Source organism: Ovis aries, chromosome 25 (assembly GCF_016772045.2).
Source record: "Ovis aries strain OAR_USU_Benz2616 breed Rambouillet chromosome 25, ARS-UI_Ramb_v3.0, whole genome shotgun sequence".
Lineage (NCBI taxonomy): Eukaryota > Metazoa > Chordata > Mammalia > Artiodactyla > Bovidae > Ovis > Ovis aries.
In genome coordinates this window covers 34,300,171-34,315,925 of record NC_056078.1, presented here as the reverse complement: position 1 = coordinate 34,315,925, position 15,755 = coordinate 34,300,171, and the positions used below count along the sequence as shown (strand labels likewise).

Here is a 15,755-nt window from a genome sequence, read left to right as displayed (position 1 = left end):
ACCAGGGAAGCCCTAAGTTTCATTAGTTTCACACTGATTTTACTTCTGGGCTCAAAGAGACACCCAATGGCCAGGGCTAGACTCCCCTGAGAACAGGAGTTAAAAAACAGAGTTCTGGCCTGCACTTGGCTTTCCCTCTAGCTGGAGCTGCTGCTGCTGCTAAGTCGCTTCAGTCATGTCCGACTCAGTGCGACCCCATAGACGGCAGCCCACCAGGCTCCTCCGTCCCTGGGATTCTCCAGGCAAGAATACTGGAGTGGGTTGCTATTTCCTTCTCCAATGCATCAAAGTGAAAGTGAAGTTGCTCAGTCATGTCTGACTCCTAGCGACCCCATGGACTGCAGCCTACCAGGCTCCTCCGTCCATGGGATTTTCCAGGCAAGAATACTGGAGTCGGGTGCCATTGCCTTCTCCTTTAGCTGGAGAGATAAACACAAAAGAGTAGTCACAGAAACACTCACCAAGTGTGTAAGAGCCACTCCCAGGCAGAATGGAGATTTAGGTTGAGAATCAGGAAAGGGCTCTTTGGAAGCAGAGAGGGTACGTGTTTAGGAAACCCACTTCTCTCTGATGAGCCCTGGCGAACCCAAGGCTCCTCTGGGCATCTCTCCTTCATCTGTGAAATGAGTGAGCCTGCAAGGGATCCATGGTTGTCAACTTGTGCTGCCAAGACCTGGGGCTCTTTGGAGGTTCTGTAATTCTGTTGTGGAGAGGAGAGGGGCGGGGCTGCAACAGACTCTCTCCAACTTAAATTTTGTTTTAAATAGAAAAAGGAGAGACCTGGACACCAGGAGCCACGTGGCGGCACACAGCTAGGGCTGTGGCAGCTGCCCCTTCATCCAGGGATGCCTGCCTTGGTTGCCCGCTGTCCCCGCCAGGGCTGTCCCCACAGGCACCTGTATTCGTAATGCAAGGCACAGATGTTCACCCGGGCCTTGCTAGGTAAGATGTGATCAACCACCTCACCCTCATATGCAAGTCAGTCACAGATCCGGTCACAACAAACTGGGGGAGAGGGGTGGAGGAGAAGACAAAACAGCTAAAGGCAGCAGCAGGGAGTCCCCGGGGCTTCTACAGACCTGGGGCCTGTTCAAGTGCCTTTGGAAAGGCCTGGTCCCTTCAACCTTCGAAGACTGGAGAGAGTATCTATTTCAGCTCCAAACAGCGGAGCACCCCGCCCTGCCTAGAAGCCCCAGAAACCTCTCCTTCAAATAGCACTTCTCAAGGGCGGCTCTTCTAACGGTGACCGAGTCCCCAGCCAGCCTTGTTCAGCTGGAAAATGAAAAGAAATCCCCACCAGAGCCTACAGATCACACTGGAGGAGGAGATGCTCTTTTAGATCTCAGCTGGGCCTGACTGATGTGCAGGCGGAACCCTAAGACCTGCCAAGCACCCCTGGGCTCTGCAATGGCAAGAAAATGGAAGGTCCCTGGAGGTCCCCATGGGATGGCAAGAAAGCAGGAAATGCATGTCCACAGCTCAGTCAAGCCAGGACCTCAGCATTTTCCATCTTCAGAACTTCTGCTCAGCCTTCTCTCTACCTAGTCTGTCCTCCTGCCTCCTTTGCTCCTCTGTCTGCCCTCCTTAAACTGAAGTCAATTCTGCCTTTTCCTTTAAGCCAGATGGAGGCCCGCTTCTTTCAGGAAACCCACCCTGATCTCTCCACCCATGATAACCTCTCTTTCTGGAACTTACCAGCACTTGGCCTAAAATGTTTTCTACGTCCTCTAGTGTTCTAGTAATACTCCCCTCTTTCCAGTACCTAAGTCGCTTCAGTCATAACTGATTCTCTGTGACCCTATGGATTGTAGCCCACCAGGCTCCTCTGTCCATGGGATTCTCCAGGCAAGAATACTGTTGTGGGATGCCATTTCCTACTCGAGGAACACATATTACCATATCATGTATCACCTCATTAACCTTCACAACGATCCTACAAGACAGGTATTATCACCTCAAGGGAAATCACCACTACGGCTCAGAGATGGTTCTTGACAAGCAAGGATCACACACCTGATGTGTGCCAGGGCCAGAATTATTTTTTTTAGGGCTCCCAGAGAGAGAGTCAGTCCGCAGCTGTAGGACAGGCCTCTTGTCTCCTCCTTCACCAGTTAGCACAGGCAGGGCACTGCGAGGTTCCTGACAGGACATCAGTGGATCCTGACTGTATCTCTTCCACATCCTGGTGGCACCTGTCCCAATGACATCTTTGGTATGGAGGCTCCAGGAATCCTGGGGGCAGAGAGAACTCATCTAAAACATTCTTTCTCTCCCTCCTACGAAAAGGCCGGACCTTAAGTGACGTAAGAGGCGTCCGAACATTGCTGACTCTGCCAGGGCACTGCCTCACCTGCGAGGTGTGGGTCATGAGGTCATCAAGCCCCAGATGCGATCAAGGGACCCCAGGGCAGCACCCCACCAACCTAGACCATCCTTTCTCAACCACTGAATGGAAAGCCCACAGAAGGTGCTCTTAGACACTCAACTCCCCCACACAAACCCATGAATCAAGAATAGCTGGAGCACACGTCAATCATTAGGCAAGCAGTGCCTCCAACTCCCTGCCGAAGGCTGGCACCTGGGGTGGCCCTACCGGAGGAGCTCCGGGTACAGCAAGCTAAGAGAGTAGCCACAGGCCAGTGTCCAGGCCTGACCAAGGGGCTGAACGTGAGCAAGCAGGCTCAGAAAGACATCGCTGGGGAATACAGTCAGCTCCCAGCACACTAGCTTTGGGATTACATGGGAATCCTACATCAGAGCTGGAAGGGCCCTTCAGGAGACCCTTTGACTCCACTGTCTTATTTTACTTAGGTGGGAGCCGAGGCCTGGAGAGCAAAGCCTGCCTAGGCTCTCACCATTGGCTGGGGCGGGGCAAAGACTCAACTCATGTTTCTTGACCTCCAGGCCAGTGCATCCAGGCCCAGGCTGGCTCCCCTCCACTCACACTGCTGGGTTCTACTGAACCTTCCTGGGCTGGAGAATGGACTTGGCAATGTGAAGCCTGTCCTGGGAAAGACAGAATGAGAAGGTGACCCTGCTGCCTACAAATAAAGCCCCATGCCATCAAGTCACAGAGAAAGTGTCCTCTGCCCAGGGAAGCCTCTGTGACGCGGCTTCTCCCCAGGTTCTTGCCTATGAGTTAACAAGAGCAGAGAGCAGGGATTGGCAGCCGCTTGTTTTGATCTCTCTGGGGTATCAGGAGCTGCACTGACCATCAGCCCAACTCAGCTCAGGGTTCAAATGGCCTCTGTCCCCACACTTTCCCAGAAATAAGTTACTGATGTGTTACACCTGGAGTTGAGGCAGGTCAGTCAGGAGAAGAAAGCACAGTTAAGATACTCGCTATCCTAAAGCTGGTCTTGGAGGGACACCTGCCCCCACATCCCTAGGGCCTCTAAGGTGGATCCACGTGCAGAAAGCATGGCTGCCAAACGCGACCACTGGGAATGGCCTGGAAGCAGTGATGACCCTCAGAGCCTCAGCAAAGCAGCAGCAGCAACCTGCCTGCTTAGTCAGCAGCCCGCTGGCTCAGCCGCTGCCTCCTCTGCACTGCCTGCTGGCTTGCCACTGTCATGAGATCCCATTCTTATTTCCCAACCTGAGGAAGGCTGGCTTAGAAAATGGCAAAACTGGCAAGCACAGTAGTAGTTTCAGACAGGACAGCAGTGGGTGGTGTTCCAGAAACTTCTGGTGGTCCCCCCTCAACCATCTGCCCATCTCGCTCCCACAACAGAACACTACCAGCAGCCTGGCACATGGCAGCCCCAAATTAGGACTACGCTTCCAAGCTTCCCTGGCAGCAAGGCAGGACTCTGTCAGGAAGTCAGCTGTCCTGGGCCACGCAGGTACGGTCCCCAGACCGGCCGCATCAGCACAACCTGAATGCCGTCAGGAAGGAAACTTCTCGGGCCTCACCACAGACCCCCTAGATCAGAGCCTTTAGGGATGAGGCCCAGGAATCTGAGTTTTAACAAACCTTCCAGATTATTCACAAATGTGCTCAAATTTGAGAACCAAAGCCCTGAAGAACACCAGGAGCAACTGTGCCTACGGAGTCTGGTGCCTGGACAACCTCATGGAACAGGCACTTACTAACTCTGGACTCCAACCTCTGGAGATAGAGGGAGAGAGAACCTCCTCTTAAATCATGGCCAAACCTGAGCCTGATGCAGGTGGGTGAGGAAGAGGAACGATGAGAAACTCAACCAAGAGTGCAGAAAGTAGGAAAGCAACAACATCCAAGTGTAATAAATAGTAAACAGACAACAAGACGCAAGAAATCCAATCGAGACTATCTGGCATGCGAGCAGTCTGCATTCCCTACAAAGACAGAAACGACCAAACGCGGTTTGCTGTGATTATCACTGCCTCCTGCCATCTCCCCTCAACCCCAGGCACGTGCTGATTACAAGAGAAACACTTTTTAAAAAAAGGAAAAGAAAAGTTGAAAATTACGGCAAACACGTATTAGGTCAGCATGGAGAAAAACCAGAAGTGAGAATATTAATATTAAAACCATGTTGAGAACTTTCCGATAATCCTGCCTCTGCAGACTGAGGGCTTTTTCCAGCCACTTCTCAGCCATTTGCCTTTATCTGGAAACACAGGACTTGGAAAACTACTCACTAGGATTTCATGGTGCAACAAGGCTTAGGCCATTCTAGTTCCAAGAAATAGTTTACATGACTTAAAATACAAGCACAGAAAGGCTGTAAAACTTGGGGCCCAAGCCTTTACAGCTGACATTTGGTCTTGGGACATTTTTCTGTACTATTTTGTCATATCCCTTGGGGAACAGAGAGTCTGTTTTGCTGCTGTAGATGAGGAAGGAAATATATCTGTGAGCCATCTACTTGGACCTATGAGATGGGGGAGGAACCAACCACAAAGTCAGAGGTCCATCCCTGGGTTTTGCGAACTAACCTTTTTTCCATCCCTCCTAAAACCTGGCTATCATGGGGGGCCACTCGGACAGACAAGACGGGGGAGCTCACAGTCATCATGAGTCTAAGAAGCAGGCAGAGCCAGCCTGATTACTACCTACTCTGCATAAACCTGAGTGGAAACTAAAGGATGTGGCTTACCCCCTGCCTGACTGATACTTGCTTCCAAATTTCTGAGCCTTTTACTTACTGTCCTATAAAATGCATTTAATTACTAACTTCAGGACTACAAAGAAGGGATTCTCCCAGACTATGGACAATATATGCTCCTAAAATAGATACTATGGAATTTAAGGTCAAAGGTACAGAATAAGTAACAAACGACACAAGGTACAATCCCATGGGCGGAGGAGCCTGGCGGGCTGCAGTCCATGGGGTCGCTAGGAGTCAGACACGGCTGAGCGACTTCCTTTTCACTTTTCACTTTCATGCACTGGAGAAGGAAATGGCAACCCACTCCAGTGTTCTTGCCTGGAGAATCCCAGGGACGGGGGAGCCTGGTGGGCTGCCGTCTATGGGGTCGCACAAAGTCGGATACAACTGACGCGACTTAGCAGCAGCAATCCACAAAGATAAGCTTGATAAAGCTGTATACACCAGACATGCACGCCAAATTCACAAATCCAGAGCAAATGTAAGTCGAGTTTGACTCAAAAAAAAAAGATTCAATAAGCAAGGATGCAGAGGGCACCCTCAAGATCACAAAAATATCTGACATCTGTGTGCCACAAGTGTCATGAAAGCTTTTCAGGTTGATCATGTAGCTGGCCACAAAGAAAATCTTAATACAGCCCCACAAGAGATTCTGCCAAGCACCTTCACTCAATAGAACTGTGTCTGTATGCTCAGTTGCGTCAACTCTGCGACCCATGGACTGCGGCCCGCCAGGCTACTCTGACCATGGAATTTTCCAGGGAAGAATACTAGAGCAGGTTGCCATTTCATACAGGGAATCTTCCCGATCCAGGGATTAAACATGCATCTCTCGCATCTCCTGCACTGGCAGCTGAGCCACCGAGGAAGCCGAGAGAACTAGCAGCCCACATTCAGATAGGATCAGACTGCCCCAAAACTTCCTCAGATATTAAAGATGCTGCCTTCTGAAAAGTCCTTGGATCAGAACTGATCTACAGAGTACTAGGAAGCAATGGAAAGATGAGCATTTCATATAAAAGCCCACTGGCTAGACTGGTACTCAGAAGAAAATGCTGAGCTCTACGTAATTTTTAAATTAAAAAGCTAAAAATAAATGAACCAATTTAGATGTGAAAACTAGAGCAATGAAATAAGCAAAAAGTAAGAAATGAGTAACAATAAAGGTTAATGACCAAAAAGTAATGACCAAAAGAATTTTTTAAAATATATTTACAAATAATTTCCAAATTATATAACATTTTATGAGATATATACCTCCAGCATATCCAATTAGAACCCTATTCTTAGTATCTAATGAAGACATTCTATATCACAAGGCCTGTAATCTGTCCTTGATTTGGAAGACTTAATATTAGAAAGTGTTAACTCTTCCTTATAAAGATTCCTACCGGTGGTTCAGTGATAAAGAATTTGCCTGCAGTGCAGGAGACCCAAGTTTGATCTCTGGGTCAGGAAGATCCCCTGGAGGAGGGCATGGCAACCCACTCCAGTATTCTTGTCTGAAGAATTCCACAGACAGAGGAGCCTAGCGGGCTACAGTCCATAGGGTGGCAAAGAGTGGGACACAACCGAAGCAACTGAGGATGCACAGACTATTTACTCCAACACTGTTTCAAACTATAAAAATAGTCCATAGCCTGCATACCCAGCAATAAGGGAAAGGTTGAAAAAATTACTTTACATCTGTACTACAAAACAGCCAGGGACAACCCAGGGTGGGTGGGGATGGCCTCTGCTTTTGCGCTCACAGTACAGGGCTGGCAAACAGTGGGTCCTCACTAACTATGAGTTCAACAGCAACATCCTTGTCACTAGCTTCCTAAAATAGCCATGACCTTTTAGGTGAACACAGCAAGCTCAGTCGGCTGTCACCAGCCCCCTCACAGACACACCCTTTTCCCCAAGGATGCCATCCCCAGGCTTAACCTCCACCTCCCTGTCATCAGCTCTGAGTTTCTCTTCGTCCCTCACTCACTGTCCTCCAAGCCAGTCTCTGCCCATTCTACAGGTGTAAGAGGCTCCAGGCACCTGACTTCCCTTCTCAATTTCAGGAGTCATTCCTCCCCCTTTTTCCTGTTAAGGCAGTGGCACCTTCAGGACCATAAGCCCCTGGAAGACTAGAACTCAGAGACCACAGAACCAGGAGTCAGCTACCCACCACCCACACACTCCAACCCCAGCTTCAAGATTCCTCGCAGCAACCCAAGATATCAACACTGCCATCGCCACCCCCTAACTGATCTCAAGCCCCCTTTGCAAACATCTTCTCACCAGATTCTGCAAACAACCATTTTACTACCCAGAACACTGGGTAGTAAAGCCCGTGTGGCTATGTGACTTGTCCCAGGATACCCAGCACATATGGGGACTCTGCCTCCTCACTCCTCCATTGCCCCCCTGTTACTTTCTCACATCAGGAGCAAAGTCAGCTGTGGTTTGAGTCACTATTCACGCCACACTGTCAGGATCCTCCCAAACCACCACATGACATCAGACCTTTATTTCACGGGGTCCCGGGGTCAGGGTCAGTAGCCTCCTGTGGTATGGTTACTGAATTTCAACAACTGCTTTTAAAAATGCAAATTCCCAACAAAGAAAATTCAGTTTCTCCATTTCTCCTAAGACCTTTCCTATCTAGGTATCCCTCAGATTCCTCATGTTCTACAGGCCATTGGCTCACAAGGTGCTGTTGAGAAAAATCCAGAGAAACCTGAATCTGTTCACTTTGCTCCGATTGTGAAATACACCTACACACAGAATCTTCCTCCAGTACCCACCATGGGGCAAGTGCTAGTTACTGCTTAAGGGGGAAAAGACAGCAGCTGAAAAGAGGGAGGAAACAGCAGGAAAGAGAGTGAGATCCAGAAAGGCCCTCAGTTCTCTGAAGATCCAGCACTCAGCACAGATTTGGTTTCTACACTCACCTCCTGCCCACACCAGCTTTTTTTTTTTTCTTTGCAGTGAATACCCAGGAAAATCCCACACTCACCTATTCTGGCTCAATTCTCATTCCTACCATCCCAAGCTACCCATCCTCCCCAAATCACATGGCCAAGGCATCACTAATCCATCTTGGCCTTCTAGGTGTCACAATCCAGGACAAGCCCTGACAACAATCCTTGACCTGATAACATAAAGGAGTCCAAGGGGACTTCCTCTTGACCTCTCTGCTAGTTCCTATGCCCACCTCTCAGTCTGAACTCACTTCCATCTCACTCTCCCCACTTTTTCTTTTTTTTGCCTATCCAAATTCAGCTTCCAAGGTCAAATATCCCTGGCCTGCCTCTTCACTTAGCTAACACCTGCTGAGTACCAACATCAGGCAAGGTCCTTTCTGGATGCTGTGAGACCAAGAGATGAGTGAGAAACACCACCCACCCTCCAGACACAGAGGACAGGGCAGAGAGATGTTGGCTGTACAATTACTACTGCAGGGCGAATACTGAGAAGCGATGTTAAAGGAGTGGAGGAGGGCTGAGTGGGCTGACCGCAAGCCTTGCCCCTTCCTGCTCCAGGTACCTGGATGGCTCCTAGAAGGGCGATGAATGACAGGCAGACTGGGTAAGGAGGGCAGAAGAGCATGAGCGAAGACAGAGGAACAGGTCAGGAGAGCAACTCAACTAGGCTGACATTCCGCTGCATGAAGGGAGTGATAAATATTATTACTACTGACTTTTACAGATGAATACTAATGTGTCAGGCCCTGCTGTAAGCTTTACGTCTATCCAGGTCACAGGAATACGGTCACCACCTATTCAGATCAGTGACTGAGCTGTACAGTTGTTAAGTATATTAATTAATTTAATCCTCACAATAACTCTGGGAGGTACGTATTATTATTGCTGCCGTTGTCATTTAGTCGATAAGTTGTGTTTGGCTCTTTGTGACCTCATGGACTGCAGCCCGCCAGGCTCCACCGTCCATGGGATTTCCAAGGCAAGAATACTGGAGTAGGTAGCCATTTCCTTTTCCAGGGGATTTTCCCAACCCAGGGATAGAACCTGCGTCTCCTGTATTGGCAGGCAGATTCTTTACAGCTGAGCCACCAGGGAAGCTCCAGGTATTATCATTACCCCCATGGTAAAGATAAGGAAACAAAGGCACAGAGACTGGTAAGAGGCGAGATTTGGAAGGGAGGCCCAAGGTAGTGTGCCTCCCATGCCGGGCCAACAAATGGCCCTGCAACCTCACCTGGTCTCTCTTGTCAGGGAGAGCCTTGTGGCAAGGAGAGTGCCTTGTGCGAAGGGGCCCTGTTAACTCTCCTGGCATCCCCAACAACTGACTGAAACAAGGAAGGAACATAAGGAGAGCCAGTTGGGGGATGAGCAAGATAACATGCCCTGCCTAGACTCAGCCTGGCACTGCCCTCTAAGCTTTTGTTCCTGCTGTGGGGGTTGGGCAGAGGCTCATCCCTTGAAGGGTCACTCCAAGTCCAGGTCAAAGCAGCAGGGGAGCAAAGTGAAGGCAGGGAGGGAAGGCAGAGTGGTTGGCTACCAAAGATACCCTGGGTCTGTCCCAAAATACCCAATCGCCAAAGAAAGGTCGCTGATTTAGAGGGGAAGGGACAGAAATGTGCCAGGCAAACTGCTCCCAGCTTGGGCTGGAACTGTCTAGCTAAGCTTCTGCTCCCCAAAGTCTCAAACTGATGAACTGCACAACTCTCCGTTAAATCAACAGACTCATTTCTTAAAACTTTTTCAGGGAGAAGGGAAGTCAAGAATCCCTCCCTGAAACTGCAGCTCAAGGCTGAGATGAAGGAACAGGCAGAGCAGGTGAACACACAGGGGAACGCAGCACCTGGGGTGGATCCCGCGTTCTCTCAAATAAAGTGCCTTATGAATCAACTCCAACAGCAGCAGCTCCCAGGAATTTCCGTCTTTCCAGTTCCGGAGGAAAGTTCCTGAAGGCAGCCACCCCTCCTAGGTCTCCGCAACAGAAGCCTTTTCCGGAAGGGTACACACACTCTCCAGAAATCAGCGGGGTCAGAGAGGTCGTGGCCACCGCCATCCCCACACCAGCCAGCCGCCTTCTTGTCGCAGGTTAACGGGCTCCCAGGCCCTGAGCCCCGGACCCCAGCGGAGCAGCACAATCACGCGGCCCTGGCCACTGGGGGCCCCGCCTGTGCACCGCCCACCCCAGGAGGGCCCCCGGCCGCTGACAGAGCTGGGCAGGAAGGCCGACGAAGCCCGTCCGGGACCAGCCCGACACCCGCGCCTTCACCCCCACGCTGTGTAACCAGGAAGCCGCAGGGCCGGGCTGAAGGCGGCGCGGGGCAGTCCGGGGCCTCCCGGCGGGGGCCGCGGCGCCCTGCCTCCGCCCCGTCCCGTGCCCCCCTCAAGCCGGAGAACCCTCACTCACCTGGCCACGGGGCAGTGGGGAGTCGCGAGGGGAGAAGCGGGACGCGGGCAGCAGCAGCTCTCTCTCTCCGGGCGTCCTAGGGGCAGCACGTCCGACCGGCCGCGAGTTCTGTCCCACTTCCACACTCGGAGCACTCGGGGAACTCGCGACCCGCAGGCTCCTCGGCCGTCAGGGCGGGGCCGGAGGAGGAGCCCACTGGGCGGAAAACCCCGGGCCCGAGGCCCAGCGTACCCCGGGGCGGGGCCGCGTGCGCCGCGGAGGGGCGGGGCCGAGGGTGGGCGGGGCCGGGCGTGGTATGCACGCGGCCCCGCCCCCAGGTGAGAGTCTTCTGGGCCAGTCTGGGAAGGAAGCCACACGCCTTCCACCGCGAGAGGTTACAGCAGGCGCCAGGAGGTCGGCGAAGAACCGGTTCGCCGCACCGCTTTCCTTGACCTGTCCTGCCCTGCACCGCACTCCGGAGGAGGGGATTTTCCCAAGCCCCCTCCAGCTCAGTGTACCTTCCTGATTGACTCTGTACATTCACACAACAGGATGGACGTGGAGGTGGGGGAGAGTAGCTTTATGGTGCAGAAACTGCAGTCAGCTTTTACTATCTCAGCCGGCTGATCAAGGTCAACGTCAAGAATGATAGATCAACAGTGGTAGTATGTATCGATTGTGGTCTTCTTTTCAAAAATGCATAATCCTAATCTAGTGAGAAAACACGATTAATCCTGGTTCAGGAATATTTTACAAAACACTTGACCAGTATTCCTCAATATTGTCAAGGTCATCAAAACCAAGGAAAGTCTGAAACACATTGGTACAGCCAAGAGAAGCCTGAGAGAATGTGAAAACTAAGTGTAATGTGTTATCCTGGATAGGATCCTGGAAAAAGGACATTAGATAAAGACTAAGGACACCTGAGTAAAGTATGGAGGTTAATTGATGCATCAATACTGGCTCATTCATTGTGGCAAAACACCATGCTAATAAAAGATGTTAATAGAAGAAACTGGAGTTTATGAGAACTCTGAAATTTTTTGTAACAAACTGGCACCCCACTCCAGTACTCTTGCCTGGAAAATCCCGTGGACGGAGGAGCCTGGTAGGCTGCAGTCCATGGGGTCGCTGAGAGTTGGACACGACTCAGTGACTAGGAAATGGCAACCCACTCCAGTGTTCTTGTCTGGAGAATCCCAGAGACAGGGGAGCCTGGTGGGCTGCCATCTATGGGGTCGCACAGAGTCAGTCAGACACGACTGAAGCGACTTAGCAGTTCTAGAAAATAAAGTTTATTTGTTGAAAAAAAAAAGTCATCTATATAATATATTAGTATGTTTATTGTACTTATTTAAAAATATAATATATATTAAATAGTATTCAAATGGCAACCCACTCCAGTATTCTTGCCTGGGAAATCTCTTGGACAGAGGAGCCTGGCGGGGTACAGACCCGAGGGTCGCTAAGAGTCGGACAGGACTGAAGCAACTAAGCATCCATAATATAGTTTTAAAAAACAAATTCACCCTTCATTCTCTCAGCCCACTTTTAGGCGTATCTTTCGTGCAGCTGGTAGAGGTACTGTTTACAAACCTGTGCTGCTGTGTTTTTCTGCAACGTGGCTTTTTAGTCACTATATATTGGAGGGTCTTAGTCACTATATATTGGAGGGTCTTAGCTAGCAAGTGTACCGGGATCAACTTGGTTCTTCCCAACCACTGCACAATAGAAGCGGTTTGGCGCGTCATCATTCTTTGTTACTTAGCTCCTTACAAAGGACTTTTAGATTGTTGCCCATTTAGGGCCGTTAAAAACAAAGCTGCTGGTTCGATTTGCATTTTAATAGCGAAGGAGCTGGACAGGCCGAGGAGGATGCCAGGTCCGTGTGCTGCGCTCAGGGTCCCTGGTGCAGGCTTGGCCGCAGGAGCCCCGCTAAGAACCCTGGGTATCCAGTCATCTTCCGCAGCCTCTCCAACACCCCCACTTGCTCCAAGGCGCGGCTCTTTTTTGGGACCGTACTGCATTTTTTGGAGATGGTTGGGCGGGTGAGGGTGAAATGCAGGCCAATGGCTCGCGAGCGGCTCGAAGGAAACACGCCCCGGAGCAGAAAAGAGCAGGAAGGGTCAGAGGCACTAGGCAACTCCGGCAGGGCTGTTATTACTCTGATGGGGGCGCCTGCGGCGTTGTTAGTGCGAGCGCCCGCTTGAAGCGCCCAGCTGAACCCGCAGCTTTCCGGGGGCCGGGGCGGGGAGGGCTTATCTGTTCTATGGCTCTCTCTCTGGGCTGGGGGTTTTGTCTGGTAAATTCGTGGCACCCACCCAGCCCAAAAGCCTGAACACCCGGCACCCCCGCCCCGCGGTGTTCCCAGCTCCTGCTGCTGCTGCTGCTAAGTCGCTTCAGTCATATCCGACTCTGTGCGTCCCAGTTCCTAGGTAGTTGCAAAAGCGAGTTTTTTTTGATTGACTCATTTTTCTCCTGACTGAGCGAATGCTTTTAAATACGACGTTGATAGATAAGTAAGTCCTTTACCCTGGAATTCTTTCTTTGTGTAGCACAAACTTTTCTGCCTTAGAACTGAGCCCCTTGAAGCCAGAATAGTTACCGCTGGGTTTTGTGACTTGATAGGATCACCATGTGGAGAAAAAGACTAGCTTTGGTGTTCAAATACCTGGGTTCTAGTTCCCATTCTGACGCTTGGAAGGGATGCGTTCTCCACTCATTGGTTTTCTCACCTGTAAAAATTTCAGATTAATCTATAAAAGTCTGTAAACTAACCTCTACTTCATTGTTGCTCAGGGCTGAGGCAAACATTAAATGAAGCAAGGGAAAGTAAGTGCCTTGTAAAAATGTGAGGTGCTGTAGACCTCTGAGTAGTACCCTGTTAAATCTTTTTTACATTGATTCACTCAACTGACTATGGTTGAATACAGCCAAGGTGACCCAGCCAACATGACCAGCCCAGTACTAAGTGCCTCAGGAAGAGGCACAAAAGAAAATCCCATTACTCTAAATACAGTTCTTCTTTAATGAGAAAAAAATATTAAGTTGTAAATACCCCCACACAAGAGAGACTTGCAAAAAGGACCCCGGGGTAAATGAGAGGCAGGTGAGAGGCTGGGGTCCAGAAAGTCTGCTATCAGTCTTGCCAGACTTTGCAAAGTGAAAATGAAAGTCACTTAGTAGGTGCCAGACTCTGCAACCCCATGGATTATACAGTCCATGGAATTCTCCAGGCCAGAATACTGGAGTGAGTAGCCTTTCCTTTCTCCAGGGAATCTTCCCAACCCAGGGATCGAACCCAGGTCTGCCGCACTGCAGGTGGATTCTTTACCAATTAGGGAATGTCCTAATTTTTAAAATCATGTTAATCCTCCTTTTTTTTTTAAGGATCTATTCCTTTTATTTCCGCTTTTATCTTTGTACTTTTGTTCTTCTACTTTCTTTGTGCTTGCTCTAGTGTTCTTTATCTGGTTTCTAGAGTTGAATGTTAGAGTTATTTATTTTTAGAATCTTTTGTTGTTGTTTTCTCTTGGAAATGCCATACAATTATTTTTTACAAGATTTAAGAAATAGATCTGAGTATGTGCTTTTAATTGGTGAGTTTAACCAGCTTGTATGGATAATGACTACAGAAATATTGCGATTTATATCCACCCCTTTTATGTTGTTATATTTGTGTGTGTGTGTGTGTATGCCCTCAGGACTGATATGACAAATTGAAAAATTTCCATCCTGATCAGTAAAATAGTTGTTGCCTGAGGCCTTACAGTACCCCACCCTTGACCTTCCCCTGGATCCAGCAACAAAAGAGGCATTCAAAAAAAAAAAGAGGCATTAAGCCATACAGGTGGCATATGATATGTTGAATATCACATGGTATATACTTTTTCTTTGTTTCTTTTTTTCTTTTTCTACCTTCCTTTGGGTTGTTTGAATTTTTTCATTTAAATAGGGGGGTGATTCACAGTGATACTAGTGAATTACGAATGTATGAATCAATAACTGCTGTATAACTTTACCAAAATATTCCTCCAAAAACTCACACTTATAATGTCAAAAAATGAACTAACCATCTTTCCCTCTCAACCTGCTTTCCCTCTGGGTTCTATATCTCCAGTGAGATGCTACCTTCTGTCAAGGCATCCAGCCTAGAGCTCTGGTAGCTATTTGCTTTCCCTCTGCCAGAATCACCACCATGAAGTTGCAAGCCCCTGGTTTCCGTGGATTCCTCATGAGAGAGGCTTCACAGGTTTTTACTTCGTAGCGTTTTACTTAGTTATCTGTTCCTGTAGGATTTGCAGAAGTAAGCGAGCTATTGTAGGAACAAACAGTTCAGACGGCAGGCTCTGCCTCTCACTTTGCAGCGGCTTCTGTCCACTCTGTAATCTCTCTCGAAATGTCAATTGCCCCCAGGGGGAGAAAACCAGGAGAAGCTGGTTGTTTCTCTCCACCCCACCCCCAGAGTCTCAGAAAGACTCAGCCCTTGAAGATGTAAGGTACATGTAAGACTCCGCACAGGGCTGCAAGGCATGGGTGGAAACCCTAGGTCACTTTCTCTGTTTCCTTCAGGGAGATACGGGAAAACAGAGACTGATCTGTCACATATGTTGAACTATGGGGACTGCAGAATGGTACATGTAAGGCAATGAGTTTGTTTTTGTTTTTTAGTTGGAGGCTAATTACTTTACAATATTGTGGTGGTTTTTGCCATATATTCACATGAATCAGCCATGGATGTTTCCCATCCTGAACCTCCCTCCCACCTCCCTCTCCATCCCATCCCTCAGGGTCCTTCCAGTGCACCAGCTCTGAGCACCCTGTCTCATGCATTGAATCTGGACTGGTGATTCTTTTCACATATGATAATATACATGTTTCAATGCTATTTTCTCAAATCATCTCACCCTCGCCTTCTCCCACAGAGTCCAAAGACTGTTCTATACATCTGTGTCTCTTTTGCTGTCTCGCATACAGGGTTATCGTTACCATCTTTTTAAATTCCATATATATGCCTTAGTATACTGTATTGGTGTTTTTCTTTCTGGCTTACTTCACTTTGTATAATAGGCTCCAGTTTCATCCACCTCATCAGAACTGATTCAAATGTATTCTTTTTAATGGCTGAGTAATACTCCATTGTGTATATGTACCACTGCTTTCTTATCCATTTGTCTGCTGATGGACATCTAGGGTGCTTCCATGTCCTGGCTATTGTAAACAGTGCTGTGATGAACATTGGGGTACACGTGTCTCTTTCAATTCTGGTTTCCTCGGTGTGTATGCCCAGCAGTGAGATTGCTGGGTCATAAGGCAGTC

The 15,755-nt window shown here is 49.2% G+C and overlaps 1 protein-coding gene across 7 annotated transcripts in view; it reads right to left on the bottom strand.

Annotated features, from left to right (window-relative positions):
• Positions 1 to 10,602, bottom strand: part of ANXA11 (annexin A11) — a 40,918-nt gene extending 30,316 nt beyond the window's left edge. For 6 of the 7 annotated variants that reach the window (XM_060406540.1, XM_060406542.1, XM_060406543.1 and 3 more), the window contains exon 1: positions 10,458 to 10,602. The gene's annotated coding sequence lies outside the window, so the exon portion shown is untranslated. Of the gene's footprint in view, positions 1 to 2,013; positions 2,191 to 10,457 lie in introns of those variants that run through there. The other variant, XM_060406541.1, reaches the window with a different exon arrangement.
• Between the last annotated feature and the right edge of the window lie 5,153 nt (positions 10,603 to 15,755).